This window comes from Octodon degus, unplaced genomic scaffold (assembly GCF_000260255.1).
Source record: "Octodon degus isolate 3935 unplaced genomic scaffold, OctDeg1.0 scaffold00489, whole genome shotgun sequence".
Lineage (NCBI taxonomy): Eukaryota > Metazoa > Chordata > Mammalia > Rodentia > Octodontidae > Octodon > Octodon degus.
Genome location: NW_004525065.1, coordinates 192,001 through 208,419, shown reverse-complemented (window position 1 = coordinate 208,419; position 16,419 = coordinate 192,001). Strand labels below are relative to the sequence as shown.

The window sequence follows — 16,419 nt, the reverse complement described above, 5'->3', positions numbered from 1 at the left end:
AGTCACATGGAGAGAAAACATTCTCTCAGGTTTTCACAGAGAGAAAGCAATGGCTGTGACTCATCCACATGGCTGACACTGACAAAGGATCTACAATGTGAGGTACAGGATCTCAGGATAAATCCTGAGGGGATTTGACTAATCTTAACAGACCCAAAAGCTACAACTCTTGTTTCATAGGTGTTGCTTTATCTTAACCATCCAGCAGAAAAGTATAAAAACGAAGTATAACAAGTAAAGCCATGCTGCTATGTTGAGCTGTATGGGACTCAGGTCAACAATTTCTGACATTGCCAGTCAAGTGGAAGACCCAATACTATTATGGGCTACTAGACTCTTTTAGAATATTTTGCTGAGTTTACACACCTATAATATTCAAATAACGGAACTAAGCAAAAAAAGGGGATACAGATGAATGTCCAACATTCTCTTAATGAATAGAGGGATTTGTTCTAATAGTGGTTGTAAATAGGATATCATGTCTTCATCTTGTACAGCAAATAACCACTAGGAAAAAGAGTATGCAATATGTTAATTATTGAAAGTGTCCTACCAATTTGGTTTGAAACTGTCTTATTGCTATTTGTTTCTCATTAATATTATGGGACAAAAAAGAACCCAACTAAAGAATAAAATAATTTAATAGAATTAGGTAAAAGTTAAAAAAACAAAAAAGAGCAGTCATGAAAGGGGGAAAGAACAAAAGAAAATGGTGTCAAAAAATTGTCTGAGAATGGGTTCCAAGTCACTGCTGTCTCTTGCTTAGGTTCTGGGGGCTTGTGAAATGCCTGTTGTGATTTCTGTCTTGATGTTTCCCCAAAGCCTCACACAGTCATGGCGTGGGCTTGTACAGTTTTTGATTGATTTCATGGTCCAATGCTGGGATTATGGATGTGTCACCCCGGCCCTGGGGCAGATAGCCTACATACATTATAAGGTAGGGGACTATGATGAATGCTATCACTATGTACATATAAAATGTACCAATAAAACAAGTCAAGGAAAAAAATGAAAATAAAATTATGAGAGGGGAAAAAGGTTACCTCTGCCATGTGCCGCCCTGCCTTGGCACCTGTAGGGTATGGACTAAAGCTTCCACAAACTAGCTAAACAAATCTTTGCCTCTTTCATTTGGGTGTTCAGTATTTTGTCTCAATAATGAGAGAAAAGTAATCAAGACAGTGCCCTTCTTGCTCCAGACACCCTTCTGTTATACACCTACAATGTGGGAATCATCCAAGCTGAGGAATATCCCTAACCACACTGGCATTTGGGAAAACAGATCACCAAGTTCTCTGTTGGAAGTAGAAAGTGAGGTGGGTGGTGGGGTCCAGTGACCTGTTGGACTTAACTGCCAGTTTTTTCAGAAAAGCCCTCGCCAAACTACATATAACCATCCTTGCTTCTCACTATAGAGATCAGGACCACCATGTTCTTTCTAATTTGAACTGGCTACTGCTTCAACTTCTCAGGGATTGTGTAACTATCTCCACCCTGGTCTGTTGTGACCATCTCTAAACCAGTAATTGTGGTATGGTGATGTCAGAAATCCTGAAGTACAGCTGTTCTGCAACTTATGATTTCTGGAGTTGCTCAATCTTAATAATTCCCTTCCCCAAATGGTTCCAAATTAATCCCTCCCAAATATGGCAAGTGCTGCAATGGATTTCTTGTCTAAATGTAGCCTGTTATATGGAAGCGTCACTGTACTTGCAGATTACAATACCAATGGCTTTTCTGCCAGTCTGTTCTCTCTGGGCTCCTGACCCTCTTCCTGTGCTTACCGTATAACTTCCCAGACTCCCTCCAGAAGAGCCAAGACTACCATTTCAGACTGCTTCATTCTTTCCTCTGTGTTTTTAATTTCTCTATGATTTATAGTTTTTCTGTCATCTCTTTCTTTTTTAATTCAATTGTATTTAATTTTGAAGAGTAAAAACAAAACAAAGACAAAAACAGGGTATTATACAACAATACATGTTACAGACTTTCAAAATAGCTCATTAACAATGGTTGTTATCTATTTTTATCATCAAATCGGTTGCTCAGTTTAACAGATATAGTTATGCAAGATTGGACAAATAATTGAATATTAATGCTTGCTTTCAAGAAATCTCATCTTTTAAAAAATTTTTATTTAAAAGAAGGTATAGTAATTGGTAAGAGATGGTTCCTGTTAGGTCTTTCTTGATTTCTGTAGCTCTTTGTCTTTCTTTCTAATTTTTTTTTCCATGTGTCAATCACAGGTTCTGAGACACCAGCATATGCTGCTGGCCTTTACCTTCCCATCTTCCATTCATGGTCTCTCTGATACTCTGAATAATTTTTCTTGTCTTTAACTCTCATAAGTTTAATTACATGTCTAGGCATGGATTTCTTTAGACTTTTCCCTGTGTAGTGTGTTCTGTCTCTTGAATTTACATGTTTATTTTTTTTTGTAAATCTGCTGAATTTTCTATCATTATTCTTTGAGTTCCTTTCTCCTTTAAGAACTCTGGTGACACAAGTTATCTTTTGTTATAATCCTACAGTTCTTTCCCTGAGGCTCTATTCATTTTAAATCTGATTTTTCTCTGTTATTCAGATTGGAAAATCTATTATTCTGTCTTCCAGATCACTAATTTTTTTCTCCTGTGCCCATTTTCCTGTTTGGCTCACCTACTGAGTCTTTTATTTTGTATTTTTTGTAGCACTAAATTTCCTGCTGGTTCTTCTTTACTACTTTAATTTCTTTGCTGAGGGTTTGTAGTTTTCTATTTATTCCCAGAATGCTTGTAATTTCTTGCTGAAGCACTTTAATCAGGGCTATTTTATAATTTTTCTTACTTATACTAACATCTCTTGACATATGTGTTGACATCTGAGACTTTCTTGGTTCTTGTATAACAAATGATTGTCAGATAAAATCTGGAAATGTTCATATTATGAGAATCTGGATCTTATTTGAACTTTCCACCTTAGTTGGCCTTCCCCCCACCCCAAGACAGGGTGTCACTACGTAGTTCAGGCTGGCACTGAATTCATTATGCAGCCCAGGTTGGCTTTGAATTCAGACCAATCCTCCTGCCTCAATATGTCTCTTGAGTGCTGGGATTCAAGTTGTGTGCCAACATGCCCAGCTTTTTTTTTTAATTTTAATTTTAATTTATTTTTTTGCCCAGCTTCTTATAAAACTGCTCCAGCATAAAGTGGGGGAGGGGTTCAGGAAAGGCATACTTCACACTGGCCAAATGGAGGATGAAGTCCAGGTTTCCCAACTAGCATCCAATGACCCCCAAGGGAGATTTCTCATTACTGCTGGGTGGGAATCCTGGCTTCCCACATGATCTCCTTTGCTACTGCACTGGGGACAGCATCCCTACTGTTGGGTGACAACACAAAAATTTCTAGTAGGACCTTATGACACCACCCCAACTGTCTGGGAACTGGCACCTAATTATTGCTAGGTGAGATGAGTTCATGCTACCCAAAATGGTACCTAATATGAGAGCACTAGATAATGATCAGCCAGGAAGGAAGAAGTTCCAGATCCATGCTTTGTCCTTTTTAATTCTACCCTAATTGTAGTAGTGGGACATTTGTTGCAGCCTTATAAGGACGGACTTCTACTTTCCCAGGTAGCCTCTCCTAGAATGTGTGGTGTCATAGTCTTTCTGTGGTACATGACTAAGTTAGCACAGATACTATCTAAATGTTTTGTCTTGCCAAGCTGTACTTTTGCTGATCCTTTGGCTAAGGAGAATAGCTTCTTTCAGGAGTTTTGTTTTCTGTGCCTGTTAATATGTTACAGGTTCCTGGCTCATCCAAACCCAGTTTAGGATATCTGAGGTGAAAAGAAAATCCAGGGGGCTGGGGAGATAGTTCAGTAGAATAAGCACTTGCCTGGCAAGCACAAGGTCCAGAGTTCAATCCCTGGTACTGTAAAAAAAAAAAAAAAAGAAAATTCAGAGCTCCTACTACTGCCCCATTTTAAGGGCTCTAGTCAGTCTTCTTCTTTCTTCTCTTTTACAATCTTCTTGTATTTGTGTTATATATAATGTCAAAGACCTTTGTTTTTACACAGTTAAAAGTATGTCAACTTCCTCTTCCCAAAAGCAGAACTCCTCCTAAAGTGGGTATTTTCCCACATTTGACAGAAGTTGTGTGGGCATAGATTGTTTTACTCATAATCTATGCTTGAAACCTTCAACAGATATGATATATTAGGTACTCAATAAATGTAATTAAATACATATATTTATCACTGACTCATTACATTATGGTTTTTGATGAATAATCAAAAATGTAAGTTGCTCAATGATAGATGAGCAACACTGCAAGGAAGTGACAAACCATGATACAATGACGAGTTTTTTAAAAGATAAATTGCTTTTTCTATCTAGATTACAACAAAGAATCAGGCTTTTTGTAGAGCCAATTTAACACTGACTAAACCCAATTGTTTTGGGAAATTAGCTTCCTTTATTATCTAACTTTTCATTTCCCTGTTTCTCTCTCTCTCTCTCTCTCTCTCTCTCTCTCTCTCTCTCTCTCTCTCTCTCTTTCTTTTTTCAAAACTTTCTGCAAAGCTTTATTCCAGAGGGACTCAGTCCTTCTTGGCAGCTGCCTTTCCCAAGGCAGCCAGCACATTGCTCAGCTCCTCATGCTTCCTTTTGGCACAGATGTGTATCCCCTTCCATTTCTTGATGAACTTGAGGGTATTTTTGTCCTTGGAGACCCTGAGCAGCTCCATGGCATGCAGCTCATAGGGTGTGAAGCCTTCCGGATCACATCCCGCATGAACCTGGTGTGTTTGGTGAGGCATCCATGATGGCAGCTGTGCCTCGGTTTGCTCTCACTCTTAGTCACTTTGTGGCCCTTGTTGAGGCCCATGGCCATGGGATAGTGGAGGGCCATGCTACTGTTCTTCAGTGGTTGCTGTGGTGGAACTCCCTCTTTTTCTTTTCTTTTACTTTGTCTTCCTCAATACATAAAAAAATTGTCATTTTTTTCTTTTTCCAAACATTTTTTCCTTTCCTTCTAAGCATCTTTGTATAATGGCCACATCCAGAATAGAATACTGGCCTCACTCCCATCCTCAGCAACCCCTGCTTCCACTAACCAGGTGTTAAATTTTCTTAATTCTGCAATGTATACACACTGTTTACCATGACTGGTTAGTTTCATTTTCTTTTTTTTTTCTTAAAATAAGAGGCTATGGTTTAAATTTTAAGTAGCTTTGTGATTTTGCTTGCCCTCTATTTCAATGTGAACCACCAAACATAGGGTAGGCATAAAAACAAATCCATGTGTACTGAGTAATACATAATTTTATCTATATGAAGCATCTTACACAGTCTTAAGTATCAGACTTTAAGACAAACCAGTAATAAACCAGAATAATAACTAAGACTGTGGTAGTTCCAGAAGACAAAAGGAACTGAGGATATGTAACTGGGGAAGAGCAAAAAAGAATTGAAAAAAGGTTTATATAATAGAAACATGTTTTTATATTTTAAAAATGTAACAGCTAAAGATCAAAGCATAGTAAGGTAAGTTGGCTTCATACGCATAATAATTTTCTAGCAATCTGAACTGCCCAAAAAAGTGATGGACTTCTTTACCAAATTCCCAAAGATCAGAGCTTTCATCAGACAGAAATACTGTTGAAGTGGACTGTTTCAACAGAAGACAGAGCAGAACAACAGTACTGCTTTCTAGTACGTGCTTCTTGGCACTGTGTTACTAGTCTTGCTATGGAATTGTGGGATGGGGTGCACGTGAGGTAGAACCATTGCTGAGCCGGCAAAATGCCTGACTTCTCCACCCCAGCTTCAACTAAATGTTTCATTTATACATAAAGCTTCTACAGGAGCAGTGGTTAAGAAAAATGGGAGTCAAATAAAGAGAAGTAGTATGCCTTAGAATAAAGTTCAAAAATCACAGAAAAACCCAATCTAAGGTCTCTTTCAGTTTTAATACTCTGTGATTAATTTCTACTTTGTTATATTCCAGAAAAAGTAGACTATCATCTTCCTGGGGGATTACTGCAAATAAGATTAATGTCTATGTTCTTAAAAGCCTCTTCTTCAATAATGGGCCTTTTAAATTGAATTATCTAGGTAAGCCTGTCAGTGCTTCACTTCGCCTGTGTCAGCATAATGCACATTAAGTCTGAAGGAGAGTTAATATTTTTCTGGGAAAATTTAGTGCTCCAACCAAATGCCCTTTACTTCAAAAACAAGTAGTAGCTGGAGAAAAAAGTAAATCCTACAATCTCATAAAGTTATATAATTTAGATTTGCACTTCTATGGAGTAAAATTTTGAATATATATAAAACTCAATTTTAAGTGAACAGTGTACTATCAAAATAATTATATAATTTATTCAAAAATAAAACAAAAGTGTTACGCTTTAGAATACTAAAAATGGAAAAATAACGTGAAAACTTTAGATACTTGTGTCTTTTAAAATACTCATCTCAAAAGCTATATAGCATTTCATGATTTATATTATATCTCTGTCAATCACAATCATCACAAAAACCAATGTTTAGGAATTTTTTCCAAAGCATGTTTCAAATTACTGATCTACTTTAAAAAGTTAACACAAACCTTACTTATCTTAGTCACATTTGGAGGTATCTTGTGTATAATTCAACTGGGATCTGTATTTATATCTACTATGCCTCTGAAGTAACATTAATAACTTTGATTGCTTAGAAGTAATTCTACATGTTCTCAATCTACATTTTGGTGCAGCACAGGAGACAATGGCAGTCTGGTCCCACGGCAGCAGCTCTGCCTGATCTCAGTGTGGGAAGCTCAGTGTGAACATTATTTTTTTCTATTAATGATATTTTTAAATGTATTTTGTGACAAAAGGTAACTTTTTAAAGATAAAATGCTTGCTAACACTAAGATACAAGGGTGTTTACTATAGTATATGTGTTTTTTAGTTAGTTATTATTCATAAATTTATGTATAAAAATTTAAAATATGACCATGATGCAATACAGTAACCCTGAAAGCATTTCAAAATATTTTCATACTTTTGCTCTCAGGAAGCATATATATTTTCTTACAAAATTAATGTACTAATGGCAGAAAAGTGAGGAAACCAGGGACAGCAAATTGAGGGAAAAAAACCTTTGCAAATGCAAAACAATTCTTAATAACAAAGGTGGCAAAGATGTTGAGGACTCCATGTTAACTGCAAACTTCTGATTAATTCATGTTTTTTTCTCCCATGTATATTCAATCCTCTTCTCACCCATAGGGCTGCTCTAATGATTCAGGCATTTCATAAAACCTGGATGATATCATCATCAAAAAGTACAAAATAGAATCAACCTTCACATTACACGTAAGAGATGCTCATAAATTGTATTATCAGAGCAGGTTACTATTATTAATTTGAAACTATACCTTTAAGACTGTAAATATTGGGCTGGGGATTTAGCTTAGTGGCGCAGCAGCCTGCCTGGCAAGCACATGGTAGGGAGTTGAATTCCCAGTATCCAAAAAAGAAATAAATAAATACAAATTTTCATATAGGAATCTTTTTAAAAAAAGAGATTATAAGTATATAAAAACTTATGTGACAAATGGAGAGAAAACATTCTCTCAGGCTTTCACAGAGAACACATTGGCCAAGCAATGGCCGTGACTCATTCACATGGCTGACACTGACACAGGATCTACAATCTGAGGTACAGGATCTCAGGATAAACCCTGAGGAGATTTCACTGACCTTCTCAGACCCAAAAGCTACAACTCTCGTTGCATAGTCCTGCTTTACCTTGGTCTTTACCACCCAGCAGAAAAGTATAAAAATGAAATAGAAGAAGTAAAACCATGTTGTTATGTTGAGCTGTAGGAGACTCAGGTCAACAATTTCTGACATTGCCAGTCAAGCGGAAGACCCAATACTATTATGGGCTACTGGACTCTTTTAGAATATTTTGCTGAGTTTACACACCTATAATATTCAAATAACAGAACTTAACAAAAAGAGGGGATACAGATGAATGACCATTTTGTATCTGTGTATTCAAAGTGGTTAGAATAGATATATAGTTATATTCTCTTAATGAATAGAGGGATTTGTTGTAATGGTGTTTGTAAATAGGATATCATGTCCACATCTTGTACAGCAATTAACCACTAGGAAGGATGTATGCAATGTGTTAATTATTGAAACTGTCCTACCAATTTGGTTTGAAACTGTCTCATTGCTATTTGTTTCTCAATAAAATTATGGAAAAAAAGAAAGATAGAGATTAATATATCCCCGCCAAAAAAATACGTGCATAACCCAACATAAGACTGGTACTGTTTCATAGAAATGTGCAGTGAACTTTAAATAAGGTTTCATCTAATATATTTTTTATATAGTCCTGCAGTACTATCATATTGAGAGCTCTTTATTGTTCATCCAAGAGCATACTGCAACTTCTCTTGCCTTTTGAATTATGCTCTTTGTTATTTCCTATATGCTACTTCTGGAGGTATTAAAATATTTCAAGTTTGTATAACTAGAAAATCTTACTTTTAGTTTTCAAAGGTATTTTTGCTAAGTATAAAATTCAAAGAGGACAGATCTTTTCTTTCAGTCCTTTAATTAGTCTAGTTTTTTACATACTTGGTACTTTTTTTTCTAATGTGGAATAGGTACTATTTAATTTTGTTCTTCCATAGCTAATATTTTTTATGTATATGCTTTAATGATTTTTTTCTTTACAATAAGTTTTGGGGACAATTTCATTTTTGTGTATCTTGGTATGATTTTATTTAAATTTCTTGTGCAAAAGGTTCATTTTTCTTGGAAATATGGTATTATAAGTTGAACTAAATTCAGAAATTTTAAATCTTTAAATATTTATTGCCTAATCCTGTCTACTTTGAGAATTCTAATTATATAAATATAAGTTTCTTGGTTTTTTTTTTTTAAACATTTATTTATTTAGTGTGTGTGTGTGTGTGTGTGTGTGTGTGTATGGCCAGCTCAGCCCACCAGGGGGCGGGGCTGGCTGGCATGTGGTGCTGGGGGATCGAACTGCAGTCCCTGTGCTTTAGCCAAGCTTGTTCCAAGTAGGTACTTCAGACCACTGAGCCATCTCGCCAGCCCAGTTTCTTGGTTTTGACAGTGAACTATTATGACTGATGTGTAAATTCTTTCTTCATCTTTATTCTGGGCAATTTTTATTGTCATATCCATTTATGTTTGTAAATAATGTATTTTCAATTTGCAATGTATTAAAAATTAAAATAAAAATTAAAAAAACTTACGTGACAATATATATTGATCAAGTTTTCTCTTGAAGATTATATAATACAATTAATGTAGTAAGATTTTCTTTAAATTCTTTTTTAAAAATAATTTATTTATTTGATACAGGGTCTTGCTACACAGCTCAGACTTGTAGTGATCCCCCTGTCTCAGCCTCCCCAGTGCTGGGATTACAGGTATATGCCAAGATGCCCTGTTTCAGTGACTGGATCGCCCAGAGCCTGGTATGGCATGTGGTACCAGGGATTTAACCTGGGTCCTTACACTTGCCTGGCAGGTGCTTAGACCACCAAGCTATCTCCCCAGACCAAGACTTACTTTCTTAAAAGTTATCCTACATAAGTCTTGATTTTTATCACTATATTTAATTTTTAATATTTTGTTGTTGGTTTTTGAAACTACATACTTCAGGCTGGACTTGAACTCATTACGTAGTTCCAACTGGCCTCAAACTCAAAGTAATCCTCTTGCTTTGGCCTCCTGAGGGCTGGCATTACAGGTGTGTACCACCATGCTCCAGCTCAACCAGATTTTAAAGAAATATAGTTTTAATTTTGAAAGTTAGAATTCAGAAAGAATACAGGTCCTGTATTTCCCTCTAAATTTTATGAGATTTATATTCATGATATAAACATATTCACTGAGTTACGGAAAACAAAATTTAAACATCTTTTTTTGTATACTTCCCTTTTAATCTATTTCCCGCTAAAAAATGTTGCAAAGCTTCCTAATTTAAGAACACAGTAAACAAACAATGCCTGGAATGCTTCTTATACGCTTTTTGTATCTAGTAAGCTTTGAGATGGGCTACTTTACACTTTTATTGTAATTACTCACAGAAAGGGAGTTTTTTCTTGTATGCAGCAATGAATATCTTCCAGATTTTAATGCATTCTAGAAATAAGGGTAAATCTGATATCAGATTCTTTTCTAGGGAGACTGGCACAAAGATTAGGCACTATGATATCAGATTCCTGTTTCTCAACATGACCAATGGCCATGTTGAGATCACACCAGGCCATATAGTTTCTAAAATTTCAAGCTTATTATACTGTTACCTTTTAACCGATGGCTTAGAATCTGTTCCAAAATAGCTGCAAAATTGTTAAATTCAGGAGAAGAATCATCAATTGTCTCAAAGCAAGATCGATCGATCAGGGTCTTCACAGAAAACCTAGGGAAAAAAAAGTACTGCTGTAAGGTAGTTAATCTATTTACAAAACTTTGAAAAATAGAAGGAAAGCAAGTTTTTGATAGATTACATTTTATAAAATTATATATTCTGATCAACAAATAACAAGGTTATCAGTCAAGGGGCTGTGGGAAAAAAGGAACCCTTCTTCACTTTTAGTGGGAGTGTAGACTGGTAAACCACTGTGGAAATCAGTGTGAAGATTCCTCAAAAAAAAAAAAAAAATTAGGATTAGAGGTCCCAATTGACCCAGGTATTCGCCTTTGGAGTATCTTCCCAGAATAATTTAAAAGAATCATACCATAGCAATATATGCGCACCCATGTTTATAGCAGCATAATTTATAATAGCTAAATCTTGGATACAACCTAAATGTCCATGAACCGAGGAATGGATTAAAAAAAGATGTGGTCCTTTTATACAATGAAGTACTACTCAGCCATAAAGAAGGATAAGGTGGAGGCTTTCATATGTAAATGGATACAACTTGAGACCATACTCCTAAATGAAATAAATCAGACCCATACATGTAAACAACATATTGTCTCACTAGTGTGAGAAGCTGAATGAGTAAGTAAGATCCAAAATGTACAATGGATATTGTGAATTGGGAACTGTTCAAAAGAAAAAAGGAACTATGACAGGAAAAAGGGGGAAAAAAAGGAAGGGGAAAAAATACGTATACACACACACATAGACACACACACACACACACACACACACATATGATAGTTATACAGCTAGTTTCTCTTAGTTCACTGAAAAGAAAGGTTTGTGCTAATATTGGTGGACAATATTTCATGCCTGTATCTTGTACTCTGATATGAAGATAACAATATGCAATGTATTATTTTTATTCTTTTACTATATTGTTTCAAAATTCTGTTTGCTAAAAGGCTCCTAAATTCCAAGTTCTATGGCTCAAGCATTCATGTGCAAGTGTGCGCACGTGCGCACATGCACACACACACACACACACTAGAATTTGATATGTTCTAACTGATACACTAAATTTGTATCAATTTCATACTGTACTCAAATTCAAGTTGACATTTTTTGTTTTCAGGAAGGGAGGATGAAATAGAAGGTGATTACTGTTCAGAAGGAGAGTCTTGTTCCATAAGAACATCAATAATCTGGCTCTCTGGTGTCCTTTTTCTCCTTGGTAGAGTCCACAGCCTCCTTGGACCTACTTCTGGTTCACTAGGTCTCAACCTTCTCAGAACTAAAAACTGGTCCAAGGTTGTCCCTGTCTATTCTTTAATGCTGCTCTGTACTATGACATGATATTGACAATAAGCACACGAATGCAATGATTGGCTTATTCTCTGTCTGGATAGGTCTTCTCTACAAATGTTTGTAACTCTATTTTTTCAGGATTTAATTTGTTTCAGAAGAACTTTGCTGCACTGATTGTTGATACTCCCCCTCCTCTTCAGAAAGCTCATTTCTCTGTTGCTCAGCCAGAAGTTGCTGAAGTTCCTCTGTAGACAATTCTTCTGACTGTTCCTCCACCAGTTCCTCAATATCAGCACTGTCTACCTACAAGCCTAACAATTTGATTATAGCGATAGTACCAGCAATCACAGGGTCACTTGATGGCTCAGGCTCCTCTACACAGCTTTCAAAGTCTCTCTCCTATATAACTTTAGGCCACACTTTCGTGCAGACAGATCTGTGTCCTTAGACACACACTGGCCCAGGATTTATCAGTTAACCTCAAACATGAAAAAATGTTGCAATGCTTCTGCTAGAACTCTTTAAGAGTTAAAGTTCCATCAGGAACAGGAACAGCTTCTTGCTGTGTAGTTTCTTAAAGTTAGCTATAACCTGCTAGTCTAGGGGCTGCAGCCAAAGAGTTAAACTAGGTGGGAGGAACTCAATGGAGAGCCATAGGAGTTCTTCTTTCAAACCTCATGGGGGGGGCAAGAGTATTGTCCATGTCCTATTCCTCCTGACTATGTTTTCTGAACACTCTAGTCTCAGAGTGATAACCCAGAAGAGGCCTTATCTTGAAGTCACCACTCTCACTGGCACATAGCAATAAGAGTAGTCTATCCTCCATAGGCTTGTTGCCTAGCATTTCCTCTCTTCCTGGGTAATGGATGTTCTCCTGGGCATTTTCTTCCAGAAAAGGCCAGTTTCATCACAGTTGAAAACTTGAGGAGCGCAAACGCTATTTCTCCGTGCCATTGTTTCAAAGTGGTGTATGTAATTTCCACAGCCCTTTTATCAGTACTGGGGATTCACTTTGAACCCCCGCTCTCACTTTAAAATTGAAACCATACTTTATAGATACAAAATGTTTCACCATTATTACTTGTTGATGGATTAATCTTTATGGGATTTGCATTTATAACCCTAGCTTTTACACAAATTACAGACTCAGATGGGCTATATCTTGCTATCTGCCTTTGGGTTATCCACACTAGTAACAGCCTTTCTACTTTATCTAATATTGTCGATCCTGACTTACTAATTTGAGTGACACCTTAAGCCACACTAGCTTCCTTATACAAATCTTTTTGTTAGATTGTTGAGGTGGTGCATTGTGACATGCTAAAAACATTAGCAAGTTTGGCCAAAAAACACTGCTCTCATATTTTCCAAAAAATTCCTTTTTTATTGTAATTGCTGTCTTTGCCTTCTCTTCCTTCATTAGCTGCTTTTCCAGCACATTTGGGGTCATTTTGCTAGTAGTAGTCACAGCAATTATATAAAGCACTGACTGAAATCACACCCACAAACATGCATCTGGGCTCAGACTGATATTATATATGAGTATCTGGCATCTTTCTTTACAACCACACAAGAAACCAGCATTCTGGTTGTAAACAAGATTTTGGTTGTAAGTCAAACTAACAGCTCTAATCATAACCCAACTTGAGGGTCCAATCAGTTGACTGGCATAAATTAAAACTGGACAGAAAAGAAACACACTTTCATTTCTTACAAAAAGGATGCAACAGATAGTAACATCATATTCTCACAGAGAACTACAAAAATGGGGCTGGAGAAGCGGTGTTACAGAAATTTTATATTTCAAGGTTGTGGAGAGTTCCTGATACAATAAAAATTGGAGTGATTAAGACTTCTGAGAAGAGGAAAGTTTTTAAAAATTTGTTTATTTTGTATAGCTGTTTTTATATAAGAATTTCTATAAACTTTCAGTGCTAGTAAAATCTGGCACCCCCAGAAGGCTGCTATGGGAGGGAAAATACACAAAGGCTTTTAAGTAGTGGTGAGAAGGTCTCAAACATTTATCATTTATCTGGAGCTAGGGTGGGAAAAGGTCTTGTGGGGACACATGAGACTAAAATCCTAAACAGAAAGCATCTGAAGATCAAGTGAAATAACTGGTAGTTTGGGCAGACAAAATAATAATCTAGGACCTGCTTGAGGAAGGTTATTACAAAATATACCAAATCTAAGTTATTGGCACCAAAGATCCAGGTGCAAATAATAGATGATTTAAGACTTTACAGAGTTGAAACTCAGCCTGGATTCAGCACAGTCCCTACTAGACAAAGAGAATCAGCCATCATTCTATCTTCTGAATAAAGATAACATGAGTGAAGAAAAGTGAGTGCTATATTATACTACTGCCATGAGCAACAGTATGCTTTTGGTCATATTTTTAATTTGTTATTCATTTATTTTATTGGATACAGGGTCTTACTACACAGTTCAGATTCATAGTGATCCTCCTGTATCAGCCTCCCCAGCACTAGAATTATAGGTGTGGACCTCCATGTCATTTTGGGGCCAGCACAGCATGTGGTACTGGGGATCAAACTTGGGTCCTTGTGCTTGCCAGACAGGCGCTTAGATGGCTGAGCTATCTCCCCAACCTTTGGCCATATATTTTTAAAAACTTGACTAAAGCATTCCATCCACTTACCTCACTGTGGTCTCTGAACTCTATGCTATATTCTTATAACATTTTGATATTTAACAGCCAACAAAAATTTAGCATAATAGTACTGAAAAGATAAAAAAATTCCCAAGAAGAAAATTAGTGTATTTATGTAACATTCAATTAAGAATTCTACAAATGCCAAAAGATAGGACCAGGAAAAAAGAAGAGGTAGAAGAAAAAAAAAAACAGATATAAATATGATCCCAATATTCTAGGTCAATGGCAACTTAAAAAATAACTATAATTAATATGTTCAAAGAGAACACAGAGGAAGAAAGGGCATAGCAGATTAAAAGACAATTCTTTTTATCAGAAGATTAGAGTTATTTTTAAAAGAATCGAACAAAAATTCTGGAACTACCTAAAACAAAACTTCTTCCATGGCTTATTAGAACAGAAGTCAATAGAAAATCTGTAAACTGAAGCATAGAAAAAACAAATGAAAAAATATAGAAAGGAATGAATCAAGTAAGTCCTGACAAAGTTTAACAAAACTATACCTGGACCATTGAAAAGACAATGGCTTAAGTTTTTCTAAAACTAATGGAAGAAAAATGAAAAGGTAGACATTTAATAATATAAAAGTATACTTAACAAATATCAAGCATGAAATACAATAATCTTGTAGAACTGAAAATATACAGCGACTTTAATGTATATTTTATGATACCTTATTTTATTTTAAAGGCACTTGGTTGTTACACAGTCTCACGACGCAGCTCAGACTCGTTGGGTGATCCCCCTGCTTTCAGCCTCCCAGCACTGAAATTATAGGCATGTGCCACCATGCCCGGATTCTGGTAGGCTCAGCCCGCTGTGGGGGCAGGGCTGGCATGGCATGTGGTGCTGGGGATCAAACTGTGGTCCCTGTACTTGCCTAAGCAAGTGCTTTAGTCCATTGAGCTATGTCGCTGGCTTCAAGCATATTTTATGATAAGAGAAAGCAGTTAAAGCTACAATTTTCATTGGACTATAACAAATAGTAACTTTCACAAGAATAGAAATTATGTACATATAGAGAAAAAGACAGAAATAATACAGTAGTGCCTCAATTCACAAGCTCAATTTGTTTTATGATACTGGGGAAGATGGGTGCATTTGTGTTTGCCACACAATATGGAATTAGTGATTGTAAGCAAAATTTTCCAGAACACTTTTGTTTGAGAAGCAAATTGTGAATAGAAGCATTTGTGAACCAAAGTATTACTGTATGTGAATAGCAGTTTATAGAATGAACTGATTGGTGGTCTAAATGGATTTATAAGACTACTAATGTCTCAGTCACTTTCTTGTTGCTGAGACATACCGCCTGACAACGTAAGGAAGGAGAGGTTTGGCTTATGTTTTTGATGCATAATAGGCTGGCTCCAAAGCAGGAAGGTATGGAGACCAGGAAGTAGAAGGTCAAGAAAGGATCCAGTAAGGCAGATGCATCTTTCTGAATTATATCCAAGGTGATCACCTTTTCTGACTCGATGAACCTAACATCATCAGTTACAATGTTCTATAATTTGATCACCATACAAAAGCCTCATCTATGAACTCCTGAGACTTTGTGGAGACATCCAGATATAAACTACAATAACTAAAATACATAGCAAGAAAAAGTAAAGAGAAAAAAATTAATATAGTAGTTATAAATTCAAATAAAATCACATTAAGTACAATGAGCTATGTGTCTTAAATAAGACTAAAATTATCAGACTAGGTACACTGCAAAATTTGATTCTATCTTGTCTAGGAAAGAAACTTTAAATATATTTCCAGAAAAAATGAATGTGAAGACCCAGTCCTAGCCCGGTCTGTAAGAAATGGAAGGAGCCTGGGTGCCACGCTAGGCACCACTCGGCTGAGAGTGAGGACGGTGAAGTTGGCTAGAACTCAGCCATGGCTCGTGGTCCCAGGAAGCATCTGAAGTGAGTAGCAGCTCCAAAGTATTGGATGCTGGATAAATTGAGCGGTGCGTTTGCTCCTCGTCCATCTACCAGTCCTCATAAGCTGAGAGAATGTCTGCCTCTCATCATCTTCCTATGGAAC

The 16,419-nt window shown here is 36.4% G+C and overlaps 1 pseudogene; it reads right to left on the bottom strand.

Annotated features, from left to right (window-relative positions):
• LOC101582199 overlaps window positions 1–16,419 on the bottom strand; it is a 78,108-nt pseudogene that overhangs the window by 38,621 nt on the left and 23,068 nt on the right.